This window comes from Microchirus variegatus (assembly GCF_963457635.1).
Source record: "Microchirus variegatus genome assembly, chromosome: 10".
Taxonomy (NCBI): domain Eukaryota; kingdom Metazoa; phylum Chordata; class Actinopteri; order Pleuronectiformes; family Soleidae; genus Microchirus; species Microchirus variegatus.
In genome coordinates this window covers 12,339,506-12,352,476 of record NC_139811.1, presented here as the reverse complement: position 1 = coordinate 12,352,476, position 12,971 = coordinate 12,339,506, and the positions used below count along the sequence as shown (strand labels likewise).

At 36.7% G+C, this 12,971-nt stretch overlaps 1 gene segment (V, D, J or C); it reads right to left on the bottom strand.

Annotated features, from left to right (window-relative positions):
• Positions 1–2,474: 2,474 nt before the first annotated feature.
• On the bottom strand, positions 2,475–6,314 carry LOC310932707 (immunoglobulin heavy constant mu-like). The segment is given in 5 exons: positions 6,267–6,314; positions 4,558–4,854; positions 3,513–3,848; positions 3,101–3,415; positions 2,475–2,978 (listed from the first exon to the last, which is right to left on the bottom strand).
• Positions 6,315–12,971: the final 6,657 nt, after the last annotated feature.

Below are 12,971 nucleotides of genomic sequence, written 5' to 3'. Positions count from 1 at the left end.
AATGTCTTTATTTTTAGGCTAGATGGCAGAGTTCTACTTTTTTTTTAGAGTGTCTTTTTTTTTTTACAGTCAGGTGGAATTAGGGCTGCAAGTCTGTTGCACAGATGTTGACAGGGCAGAGTGATCACAGCAAGCGGCAAGCAGAAACATTGAGTAACACCCACGTCCCAAAAAAGCCCGGAATACAGAAGTGAAACGGTGCAGAAGTCAACGGTGCGTCACACAGACAACAGGTGTGAGGTGGAGTTATGCCGGTAAGAGTAACAGAATGTGCATTTACATATTTCAGATCGGTTTACATACGTTGTCCCGCAGATTTAGCGCGACATCTTATGACTTTGCCGAAGAGGCCAGAAAGCAAACGGACTGTAAAATCTGCACGTTTTCACGTGGAGAGGATCAAGGTCTGTTGAGTCCAGGTGTCTGGGAGGTGACAGACTGAACCTCACATTACATAATACAAATAAAATATCACACTTTTGTGCATTAAAAATGAACAATATGAATTCAAAATAAAGGAGAGGGAAAAAAAAAATGCAGTAACAAGATTAGTTATCTTCACGTGAACATTTATTCAAAAACACACACAAAAAGTTATAGATAATGGCTGCAATTACTTACATGACGCTGAGTTTTTAAGAAAAATATGTGAAAAGATTTTTTTATTTTTTTTTGGTTGCCTTGTTTCATTTAACCTGAAAAGACAGAAGAAAAAAAAAGTACATTAATGATTCTGAACCAATTCAAACCATGTATCACCGCTTAAATGTGTGGTTATAATGGAGCTGTATTGAATGCGCAATATCACATTTCTGCATTATATTACAATTACAATATCCATGTCATGATTGCTGGTCTGACGTCTTCGTAAAGTGTTTCCACTGGGACCCTTTTAAATTCAAAAGGACTTTTCCAGCTCAGAGCTGTTATAGATTTTCTAAAGAATCGGTATTATGTGGCACAGTGATGAGTGACTCTTTTTTAGTTAGGTGTTTTGATGTGCTGAATCTAAAAATCACATTGGTTTTGCTCAATCAGGTCAACTTTCTGAACAAAGCTACCTATTTGTTTTTTGTACGGGTATTTTCACGTCAGATGATGCAAAATTCTTTTATATTTCTCGCAAAAAACAATATCTGAAGATTTTACATGTGCCGTCGTATGACTAATGTATATTACAAGTGAATGAAATGGCTTCGACTAGAAGATCGGAGCAAAAATAAGCCTGACGTATTCTGCTACAGGAATCTAGTCAAAAGTTCCATAAAGCGTGCTTACCATGCTTATTTTTTTGGGGGCATTAAATGTGGTATAATGTCACAAAAATGTAATCAATTTAGTCAGAAGATCGGATTTTTCAAAATCAAATTAGCATAAAACCCTGACCTTTATTGAGAAAAATGGATGTCATTTTTAGATTCAGCGGTGCAAAATGTTCCTAATTCAGTTGAAAAGACATTGACAATTTACAATTTTTTTTTTGTAACCCAGTCTTATTTTAGACTAATTAGTGAGGGGAGCTTTTCGTTGCATGTTGATTATACACTCCATGCCATAACATTAAAAAAAAAATAGACAGCAATAGATGTAATTTAATCAATTATATATTTATATATATATATATATATATATTTTTTTTAAACAATATTATTCCAATATATAAGGTAATTGTTACCTTGAAAGCGGTGGTTCCAATGGCGAACAGCAGGGTGATGAGAAAGAGAAGGATGAAGGTGATGGCAGTGTTTCTCATGTTATCGTCTGCCTCCTTGCCACTATCCCATTCAGTCAGGATCACTGCAGTGAATGTACAACAGGTATTCAGTGAATACCAAGGACAACCCACACCCAAATGAACAATAAATGAATTTCCTGCAGTGTGCACCATTAACCCCAATAGATCAGATTCTACCAGTTCTAACAATCAAGAGCCAAAACACCAGTACTGGCTTATCTCTTGTTACACATTTCAAGTGTAGCAAAGTTGATTTGACATCTAACCCTTAAACCCTTTTTAAAATAGTTGATTGCGTTGACTAAAGGGCTCCCACAGTGACACTGATTTGCAGAGACTCCATTATATGTGTGATATGCACGATCTGGCTTATGAATGTTGAGTCTAACTGAGAATCAAGTCAGAGTTGATCCAATCTGATTCTGATTTGGGAGGGGGTGCAAGACCCAGTAGAAGACGCAGACACACACACACGACGACACACAAACAATGTCCTCTTTCTTCCTTTTTTAAAGTGATTTGTAAAATAGAATTTTTGTCTGACGTAGAGTTGTTGGGGTGGCATTTTCAGTGAACGTATGTCGAACTTGAAGATAAAAAATGACCAAGTTCCAATTTGCTGAGGCTGCGTGAGAATAGCACTGAGACGATACACATGTAACCAGAAACATATAGCGCCGGAATCTTGGTTCGGATAAAGACGTGAACAACATGCAACAAACAAACAACACGGTTGCAAAGTGCTTTTTTTTTTTATTTTGATTTTGAAACTGCATTAAAAAAAAACGACGAACACAATGTCATATCACAAGCAACAAACATTAACAAACATCAGAAGACACAGCGACACAAAATGACATCTACTGGTTCTTGCACGGGATGTTCATGTTGAGGTTGACCATGTTGTGTTTTTCAGATGTTCTTTGCCCAATGGATCTGATAATGGCTTTAGTATTGTTGACCAAAGACTGGTGGTAAACTTGACAGCTGTACACCATGTCTGTGTTTTCCCACTGATCAAGACTGAGTGATAGCTGGCCATAAGCAGAATAGGATCCATTGGTTTCAATGGGCTTTGTGGTTTTATACTTGTATTTTGAGTCTACTGCTTCATCATCAACAAGCCAAGAGACAAAAACCTCCCGAGGGAAGAAGTCTTTTACATAGCAAGTCAGGGTCACTGTTTTTGCCCTAGTGTGTTCTATTGGGGGCATCATAAACACTGATGGACGTCGCATCTCTCCTGCAAACATGAGAGCACAGTTAAGCCTCCTAACACATGTAAACTATACTAGGTGCTATAACAGGACTTCAATACAATTTGCACTTAGAAACAACTGGCGAGCATAATCACACTAGTCTTACCAGTACTCCTTTCGTAGGGTTTCTTCGCTGGGAAACTCCAATCGCTATGTTCCACAACGCAGAAGAGCTTAATCCCCTCGCTCCATTCATTCAGCGTGATATCCAGTGCAAGGGAAATTCTCCTGTCTTTTCCATTTGTGTTCACTTTTTCCGTGACCATTTTCTTCCCGTTCTCGGTCTCCCAAGAAATCTGAGTAATGTGTGGGTTATTTACGGTGACGATGCATTTTAATGTTCCACGGTTGTGCAAAAACAGGTCCTCCAATTCGGGTTCCTCAATATCTATGTTGGCGTCTGCTTCAGGACAGCCCATCACTGAATGAGAAATGATCTGAGATATTAGGCTACTGTGGAATCAGTGACAAAATAACACAATTTTAATGTTCAAAGACAAAGTTCAACGTTTACCCACCACAATCTTCAGTTGGCTTGAAACGAAAAGGTGAGTCTAGGTTAGCGTCACCGGTTTCATTTTTCCCCTTAAACCTACACGTAACTTCAGTATTAGCAGGCACGTCACTGGAGTCCATTGTGAGAATACTTGTTGCAGTGTACACTGTGCCATTGTCAGTTTTCACTCCATCAGTGTGTGTTTTGACCACACTTTTGCCGACCATTTCCTTGTTATTTTGTAGCCATTTGATCTCATGAACCTTTGGTGAAAAGTTTTCGGCTAAGCAGAGGAAGGAAGTCGTGTCTTTGTCGGGAAAAGCCAACACTTTAACATCTGGTAGGCTATAAAACATCTCTGAAAAACAAACACACACACACAGATATATGTATGCAGAAGCAGGGTATGATATACATACATATATATATATATATATATATATATATGCAGAAGCAGAGAAGAGTAATGTGCTTCACTGATCATGTCATTGAGATGTGCTGAAATATCTGACTTTGTAACTGTGCACAAACAAATACACAAACTGTGACTAAAAGGAAAAGAAATAACAGAGCTTTAACGCTCACTTCTGCATATACGTTTACTTTTCAGGCAAGCAAACACGAGTGTTAATAACGTGTTAATTCATGTGAATGTTAATATCGACGCGGATAAAAGACAGATTACGCAGACAGGTGGAAGTAAGCAGAGCGCGCGCACACACACACACACACAAAAATCAGCAGCTGAATATAAATCAACAAGCCTTAGCCCTCTAATTCCATCTCACTGTTTCGAGGAGTTACATGCATGTTTCCTTTGAATGACACAATGTACAATGATGTAAGCAAACAGAATCAGATTTGAGGTAGTCAAATATCTCATATGAATCAATACTTAATAATAAGTATTTGGTTTTCTGAATGTTTTCTGCCTCCATTTTTTTTTTTTTTTTTAAATCACCATTTACCTACTTGTGTAATTAAATAATAATGATAATAACTATTACAGTGCAGTACCATGCGCTAGAATCTACTAATCAAGTACTTATGTTAAGCATAGGTCTTACGTGGCTTCAAGATGTTAACGTTTGAGTTTCCTCCGGGGTGCGTCACGGCACACTCGAAAGTCTTCCTTGCCTCCCAGTCCGCTCTGCTGACATGGACTTGGCTGACTCCTGTATAAAAGTTGCCTTTCAGCACTGGAGGGTATTGAATGAAATTCGTCAAGGACACCCCATTCTGTTTCCATGCGAAATTCAGTGACGAGGGTGTGAAGCCAGTGGCAAAGCAACCAAGAGTGACGGTCTCCGTCGTCCCGTAACCACATGGCATCAGAGGAAACACAGTTGGTGCACTTGGAGTGGCTGGAAAAGAAAAATCAAAAAAAAACTTAATTGTAAAAACTAATTTCCACGAAGAATTACCTGACAAAAAAAAAAGTCAATAAGGGTTTTTTCAGTCCCATAACAACACACATCATAGACATTGTTGCCTTTTGAAATGCAGAATGTGAATATTTCCGTCACAGCTCCGTCCACATACCTTTATGTTTTTCTTTTTCCATTTTTTGGACGAAAATTAAACAGAATATGTGGCACCGTCATGTTAGATATTACTTTAAATACACAGTTTTTGGTATTGATTTCGCATCTCTGTTGTTGGAAAGGTGTTTAAGTCGACAAAAATAAAGAAATCTTTGAGTTAATGGCATCTTTTACTAACAGTACGAGATTTAATCATTCTTACCCGAGGAGTCTGTTACCAACGTTCCTTTTCCCCAGTAGTCAAAGGCACGATGTTGGTAACAGTGCTGAATTTACTTACGTTTACTTCTTTACGTTTAATCTATTATAAGCGCAAAAACTTTGTTTTAACTGAACCCCCACCATTTTTCATTCCACTAAAAGCTGTCTATCGTTGCTGTATTGAGACTAGGATTTGAGTTTCAGCAGTCGATGTTCTGCTTAAAAAGTCACATTTTGGAAATGAGACTTGACAGGAGTCGAAATATAATTTAAACACAAAACTAAAGACTGAAACAAATTTTTTTTTAATTGTATTGTTATTACCCGAGGACACTGTTACCATCGTTCCTTTTCCCCAGTAGTAAAGTTCACCATAGTAGCACAGCGCTGAATCTACTTGGCTGTTAATATGAAAATGTTTCATCTACTATAAGCACAAACACTTGTTTGTAATGTTTACATTAACTCCCACTGTTTAAAATTCCACTAAAAGCTGTCTATCGTTGCTGTATTGAGACTAGGATTTGAGTTTCAGCAGTCAATGCACTGTTTAAAAAGTCACATTTTGAAATCGAGACTTGACAGGAGTCGAAATATAATTTAAACACAACACTAAAAAGACTGAAACTACAATTTTTAATTGTGTTGTTCTTACCTGAGGAGACTGTTACCATCGTTCCTTTTCCCCAGTAGTCAAAAGCCCAGTAGTCACAGTTTAGAAAGTCAAGTCAAGCTTCTTTCAAAAACTCATTACTCCACTAACAATAATATCATATCATAGAGTTTGGTTTCAGCACCACTTTCAAATAAAACTCCAAATGCTCCTTACTGACATTGCGTTCCATCTGAACTAAAAAAGTAAATACATTTTTTGCAGGTTCTTTGCTTACAAAAGACCGTACCGTACATCGTAATACTTATCACTGACAAACGCTTGAAAATCTTGACTATGTGGAAATTATGATAGTGACACAATTAGGACTTTCTTTGTCCAGTCAAACAAAATTTAAAGAATGAATAAAATGACATACCTGAGGTGACAGTGACCATGGTCCCTTTCCCCCAGTAGTCAAAGCGACCATCACAGTGATACTAACAGCTAACTACTGCATTCAAAAAAACATCTTCCCAGAATAGGACCATAAAGAAGATAAAACTTCGATTTAAAATTGTTGACCAATATTGATTTGTTAAAAAAAGGCTTCTTTTACCTGATGTGACGGTCACCATTGTTCCTTTTCCCCAGTAGTCAAAACGATCGTCACAGTATATTACACCAACACACTCAACATACAAAAACTGTCACCATAAAGTAGATAAAACTTCGATTTTAAAATTGTTGACCAACATTAATTCATATAAAAAGGCTTCTTTTACCTGATGTGACGGTCACCATTGTTCCTTTTCCCCAGTAGTCAAAACCATAGTCACAGTGTAGTACAACAACACACTCAACATACAAAAACTATCACCATACAGAAGATAAAACTTGGATTTAAAATTGTTGACCAATATTGATTTGTATAAAAAAGCTTCTTTTACCTGATGTGACGGTCACCATTGTTCCTTTTCCCCAGTAGTCAAAAGCACCATCACAGTGTAATACACCAACACATTCAACATACAAAAACTATCACCATAAAGTAGATAACACTTCGATTTAAAATTGTTGACCAATATTGATTTGTTAAAAAAAGGCTTCTTTTACCTGATGTGACGGTCACCATTGTTCCTTTTCCCCAGTAGTCAAAACCATCGTCACAGTATATTACACCAACACACTCAACATACAAAAACTGTCACCATAAAGTAGATAAAACTTCGATTTTAAAATTGTTGACCAACATTAATTCATATAAAAAGGCTTCTTTTACCTGATGTGACGGTCACCATTGTTCCTTTTCCCCAGTAGTCAAAGGCATAGTCACAGTATATTACACCAACACACTCAACATACAAAAACTATCACCATACAGAAGATAAAACTTAGATTTAAAATTGTTGACCAATATTGATTTGTATAAAAAAGCTTCTTTTACCTGATGTGACGGTCACCATTGTTCCTTTTCCCCAGTAGTCAAAATACCAATCACAGTGTAGTACAACAACACACTCGACATACAAAAACTTTTACCACAACGAAGATAAAACAGATTTAAAAGTGTTGACCAACATTAATTCGTAAAAAAAAGGCTTCTTTTACCTGATGTGACGGTCACCATTGTTCCTTTTCCCCAGTAGTCAAAATACCAATCACAGTGTAGTACAACAACACACTCAACATACAAAAACTTAACCATAAAGAAGATAAAACAGATTTAAAAGTGTTGACCAACATTAATTCGTAAAAAAAATCTTCTTTTACCTGATGTGACGGTCACCATTGTTCCTTTTCCCCAGTAGTCAAAGTAGTAGTCACAGTAACATGTTTCAGCAGCACTTTAGTACAAAAACATTTTCCAGCACAAATCCTGATACTAAGAAAGGGTAAAGTTTTAGATCATTACTTACCAGAAGTCACTGTGACTTGTGTCCCTTTTCCCCAGTAGTCAAAGTAACCGTAGTAGCACAAAGGTGTCATTCAATGTGCTTCTAGTACAAATATTTAAAAACGTTGTTTGAACCAAGAGGCATAAACGGGTTTCACTGACAAAGCAGTGGCAACTGAATTATTTATTAACCCTCTCCCTTGAGAGGATGTTCCACACTTCCTGAGGTCTGAGTTATATAAAATTATGGGTGTTTGCCAACGGTTAGTTGACACTTCCTCTTTTTCTTGGACCCTACTGTCAGCTCCAGTTCCTGCAGCATCACACAAGATCACACAATACAATGTGTCCGATTCAGATGTATTACTGTTGAGCTTGATACAGAGCGAGCTCTGTGCTATAAAGTCTTGTTTAGATTTAAATCGATCACAGTCTTTGTACATTTCACCTTTTTACAATTGCCATTTTAATGAACCATATTACCTAACCTTAGTATTTATTTAATACTCACAATTAGAATATTTTTAACTCACATTTTGATCTAAGTTGAGGGAAGAGAATTCCATTTTGACATAGTTCTTTACATAACTGTTCTTGTGAACCATGTGTTTCAATTGGGTATAGACATCGTAAATCGCCCCATCATCACCTGACTGATGTCTATTCATGGATCATCATTTTTATGCAAGGAATTGCATCTTTTGGTCACATGTTCTTTAAAACAGTAAGAGAGAGAATTGCTGATCTGTAAGCCAACCTCTAGTTCTATATTATAACATGAAAAATGACTATTACTGCTACACCTATACACTTCTTTCTGCTCCGCCTTTGGAATTTTGATTTCAGAACTTTGAAAAGGCCACGAACTTGGTTTTTTCTAGATCAAAGCTCCCATATAAAGAGATGTAATGGCTTAACTGCCTTTTCTACCAGGAAACACAACTTTCCCTGTAATATGTTGGGATGAAATGGCGGTGCTCATACTATATATGGATGTCTTTTTGCATGTGTAACAAGCTTCCTGGCTAAATAAAATGTGGGATACAATTTTCGGCAGCTGTAAAACAAAGTCTGCCAGAAAATGCACCCACCGTTTATTTATTTTTTTGTAGACCATCTGTGATAAAATGGTGGCGCTCAAGTTATATTTGGATGCCTTCTTGAATATGAGAGTTAATTAAACATGGGTAACACACTTACTGGTTAAATAAACTAGGGGATGAAAATATTGCCAGCTGTAAAACCAGTTACGTCAAATAATGCTCCATGTGGTTTTTTTAAATTTTGTATAGTGTCGAAATGATGAAATGGTGGCGCTCATGTTATATATGGATGTTTTATTGCATGGGAGTTAATTTTACATGTGTAACAAGATTCCCGGCTAAATAAAATGTGGGATACAATTTTCGGCAGCTGTAAAACAAAGTCTGCCAGAAAATGGACCCGCTGTTTATTTATTTTTTTGTAGACCATCTGTGATAAAATGGTGGCGCTCAAGTTATATTTGGATGCCTTCTTGAATACGAGAGTTAATTAAACATGGGTAACACACTTACTGGTTAAATAAACTAGGGGATGAAAATATTGCCAGCTGTAAAACCAGTTACGTCAAATAATGCTCCATGTGGTTTTTTTAAATTTTGTATAGTGTCGAAATGATGAAATGGTGGCGCTCATGTTATATATGGATGTTTTATTGCATGGGAGTTAATTTTACATGTGTAACAAGATTCCCAGCTAAATAAAATGGGGGATGCAGATCTTGGTAGCTGTAAAAATCAGCTCTGCCGAAAAGTGCACCGCCTATTTATTTTATTTTGTAGAGCATCTGGGATAAAATGGTAGTGCTTAAGTTATATTTGGATGTCTTCTAACATATGAGAGTTAATTTTACATGTGTAACCTGCTTCCCGGTGAAATAAAATGGGAACTGCAAATCTAGGTAGTTGTAAAACCAGCTCTGCTGAAAAATGCACCCCATATTTATTGTATTTTGCAGAGCATCTGGGATAAAATGGTGGTGCTCATGTTATATATGGATGTCTTCTTGCATGTGAGAGTTAATTTCACATGTGTAACAAGCTTAATAAAGCCAAAATAAAATGGGAGATGCAAAGATGCAAGAGCTAGCTTCAGAAAGTTACTAGTCGCTAAGTAACTGCTGTCCTTGGATAGCTTATCATCACTAATGAATCCCAAAAGTCTCACAAAACGTATTGCCTGTTCATTTTCGTTAATTTTAATACACACACATACAGTATATGTACATAACTTTTCTGTGATATCCTAATGCAAACACAAGCTGCATGGTAACATAAGCAGCATTTTCTTTCCCAGTTTCAGGTTTTTGTTATAGCATGTATGACTGTTGATTGATATGGGGCTGCATAAATAAAGTAGACTGTGATGATAGTAGACTCCACTGTGATGCCACCATGTAAAAAAAACATCAATTTATTGCTGTGATGATAAAGAGTTTTGAATTTTAAATCCTTTCAATCAGAGAGTAGATTGCATAGTAATGAACAACATCATTTTTAAAGGGCTCCACTTAAAGGCTCTGGTCCAGTCAGTGCAGCAAGATGAAAAGGCATCAACAGTCATTTTCTGTCAAAACTGAATTGTTGAACTCAAACACTGAGTTAAAAACACATAAAAGATGAAGAAAAAAAATAAAATGTTATTTGTGCTGGTGACTGAGCCTCTTTTTCAAGTCTGAAGTTTCAGTTTTTGAAACTGGCTGAGGAAGCACCTGTTGTGGTTTCCTCTGGATTACATAAATATTACCAAGTAAACATATCAATGACCTCAGGTTTTACGCATTTTCATTTTGTCATTTGATACCGAGTACAACAAACTAACAGCATTTCAGTTCATATATCAAACGAGTTACAAATAGTAGTTCATTTAAATGGCAATAAAAACACCCATTGGATTCTCAAGTAATCACTTTTAACTCACATTTCAAATATTATATTATATTTAACCCCACAATGTAAATGGACAGATGCCAAATATTTGTTGTTTTCAAGTTTCTAAAATGTATTACATGATTAAGCTTTTATGTATTCCGCTCTGGAAGTCATACTGAATGACTCCTGCATGTCCTGCAGTGCAGCAACAGTTTTTGCATTGCCATATATCACTGTGGGTAGTTATAGTTACACAGCAGTTCATACTCATACAAAAACCTCTGCCTGATGATGTCAGTATCTGTGGTCAGTAGGTGTTTCCGTATTTAAATTGTGGATTCCTGATCAAAATTTGTTTTATTTTACTAAAATTGTGCTAATACAATCCTTAGTGTACAGCACATTATTGCAACTGTAATTATTTATTTATTATTATACTGTTATTTCTTATGATGCAGTTTGTTCTCTATCATATAATATAAATGTATGACATTTGTCAATACAGTGCATGACAGTTTTAATGAAAGACCGAATCTCTTCTTAAATTGTGCAAATTGTATCGACTTGTTTCCACTTGATCTGCATCTCCTCTGCTGTGGCTCAGTTGATATAGCAGGTCATTTTCTAATTTGAAGGTTGGGGATGTGAATGGGTGAATGGCAATCCATGACCCTGACACTGAGTGACTCTGAGTGTATGTCCTGCAGTGCAGTGATAGTTTTTGTATTGCCATATATCACTGTGGCCACCCCCCCCCCAGTACACAGCCGTTTATACTCATACAAAAACCTCTGCCTGATGGAGTCAGTTTTTTGCAGCTGTTTCACTTTTAAGGTTATTGAACCGCAATAAACCCTTTCATTTTGTATATTTTTATCAGAGAAGAGAAGAGCCAAACCAACCAAGAAAAGAAAAAGATGACTCATTTTGCACAAAACATTTTTAGAAAACAAACGAGGCCAAACCCGAGTAAATTATCCTCGAAGCTTTTCAGCAACGGTGCAGGATATGAAGGTCATAGTTTTTCAAAAATATGGCCTACTCTTCCGTAAAAGCCCATATATCTGTAAAAGGCTCACGTCAGACAAATTAATTCACATACTGAGTGGTCCAGTTGTGTAACTTCAGAGTGTGACAGCTATTTCTGCTACACAATGTATTTATTCATTTAATGTTACGATAAAGAGTCTTGAATTTAAAAACCTTCAAATCAGAGAGCAGATTACATATCAATGAACAGCATAATTTTTTAATGCCTGCTCATTTTTAAATGGCTTCACCTCTTCTTCCCTGACCCTCTTTTTGGGGTCCCTGCTCAAAAATGGCATGCCCAAACTAGCTCTATATGAATAATCTTGGTATCAAAATAAAGATAACTTGTGAGAAGTGTAAGTTTCACTGTAGCTGCAATGGTGTCGGAGTAAATGCCGATGGAACCCAGCATAAAATGAAGGATTTTTTCCCTCGCCTAAAAAATATTACATTTTAAAGTAAATAACACCTTTAAAAATATGCAGTATGAGCTTAAAAAGTCATGGAGGTCATGTAACAACATGTGGCCGTGAGCTGTGCAAAGTCTGATGTTGCTGAAGTGAAGCAGAGTAAAATGACAGAGATTTTAGTAAAGAGATGCCTAGGCGTACTATACAGTTTGGCATAGTTTGGCACCATCTGTGCCATTTGACATTTGTTAGGCACCAAATTATTAAAACCCATTGAAATGTATTTACATGTCACTATTGGTCTAAAAAAAACCAACCTGTTTATTTATTTATTTTAAAGTACGAAAACTCGATGTAAATCGGTGCTCCCTGTGCGTAGCGAAATGACAGCTCTGTGACTCTGCAGCATGTTTTGTTACGCAAGGCCATAGCCGTGGCTTACAATTTGGTCAATTTGGGTGATTGACAGCTTGTTTTAATCCTCTAAACCAATAGAATTAGGCTCCGGTCTCCAAATGCATATGAATCACTGCATTAATGTGTTTTTTTTAATCACTCAATTAGCGTGTCAAAAGGACGCAATTTGACAGATATTCGCCCTTCTCCAAACAGAACAATCTAATTTCGCCAATCACACTGGGAAAAGTACCCAAAGCATGCTGGGAAGTGTAGTTCTTCATTAGAATGAGTTTTGTTCCGGTGGAAATAAGTGAGTTGCTTTGCTCCTATTTTGCGGCTGAATCCGTGAATGTTGGTTGTAGAGTGATAAAAAATGGTTCTGTTGGAATCTGTGGATTCACTGCTGACATGTTTGTTTGTTTGTTTGTTTGTTTACATAATCACGCTGATTCTGCCGCTTTTCATTGTTAACGCTGTCACTGTGTTTTCTGCTC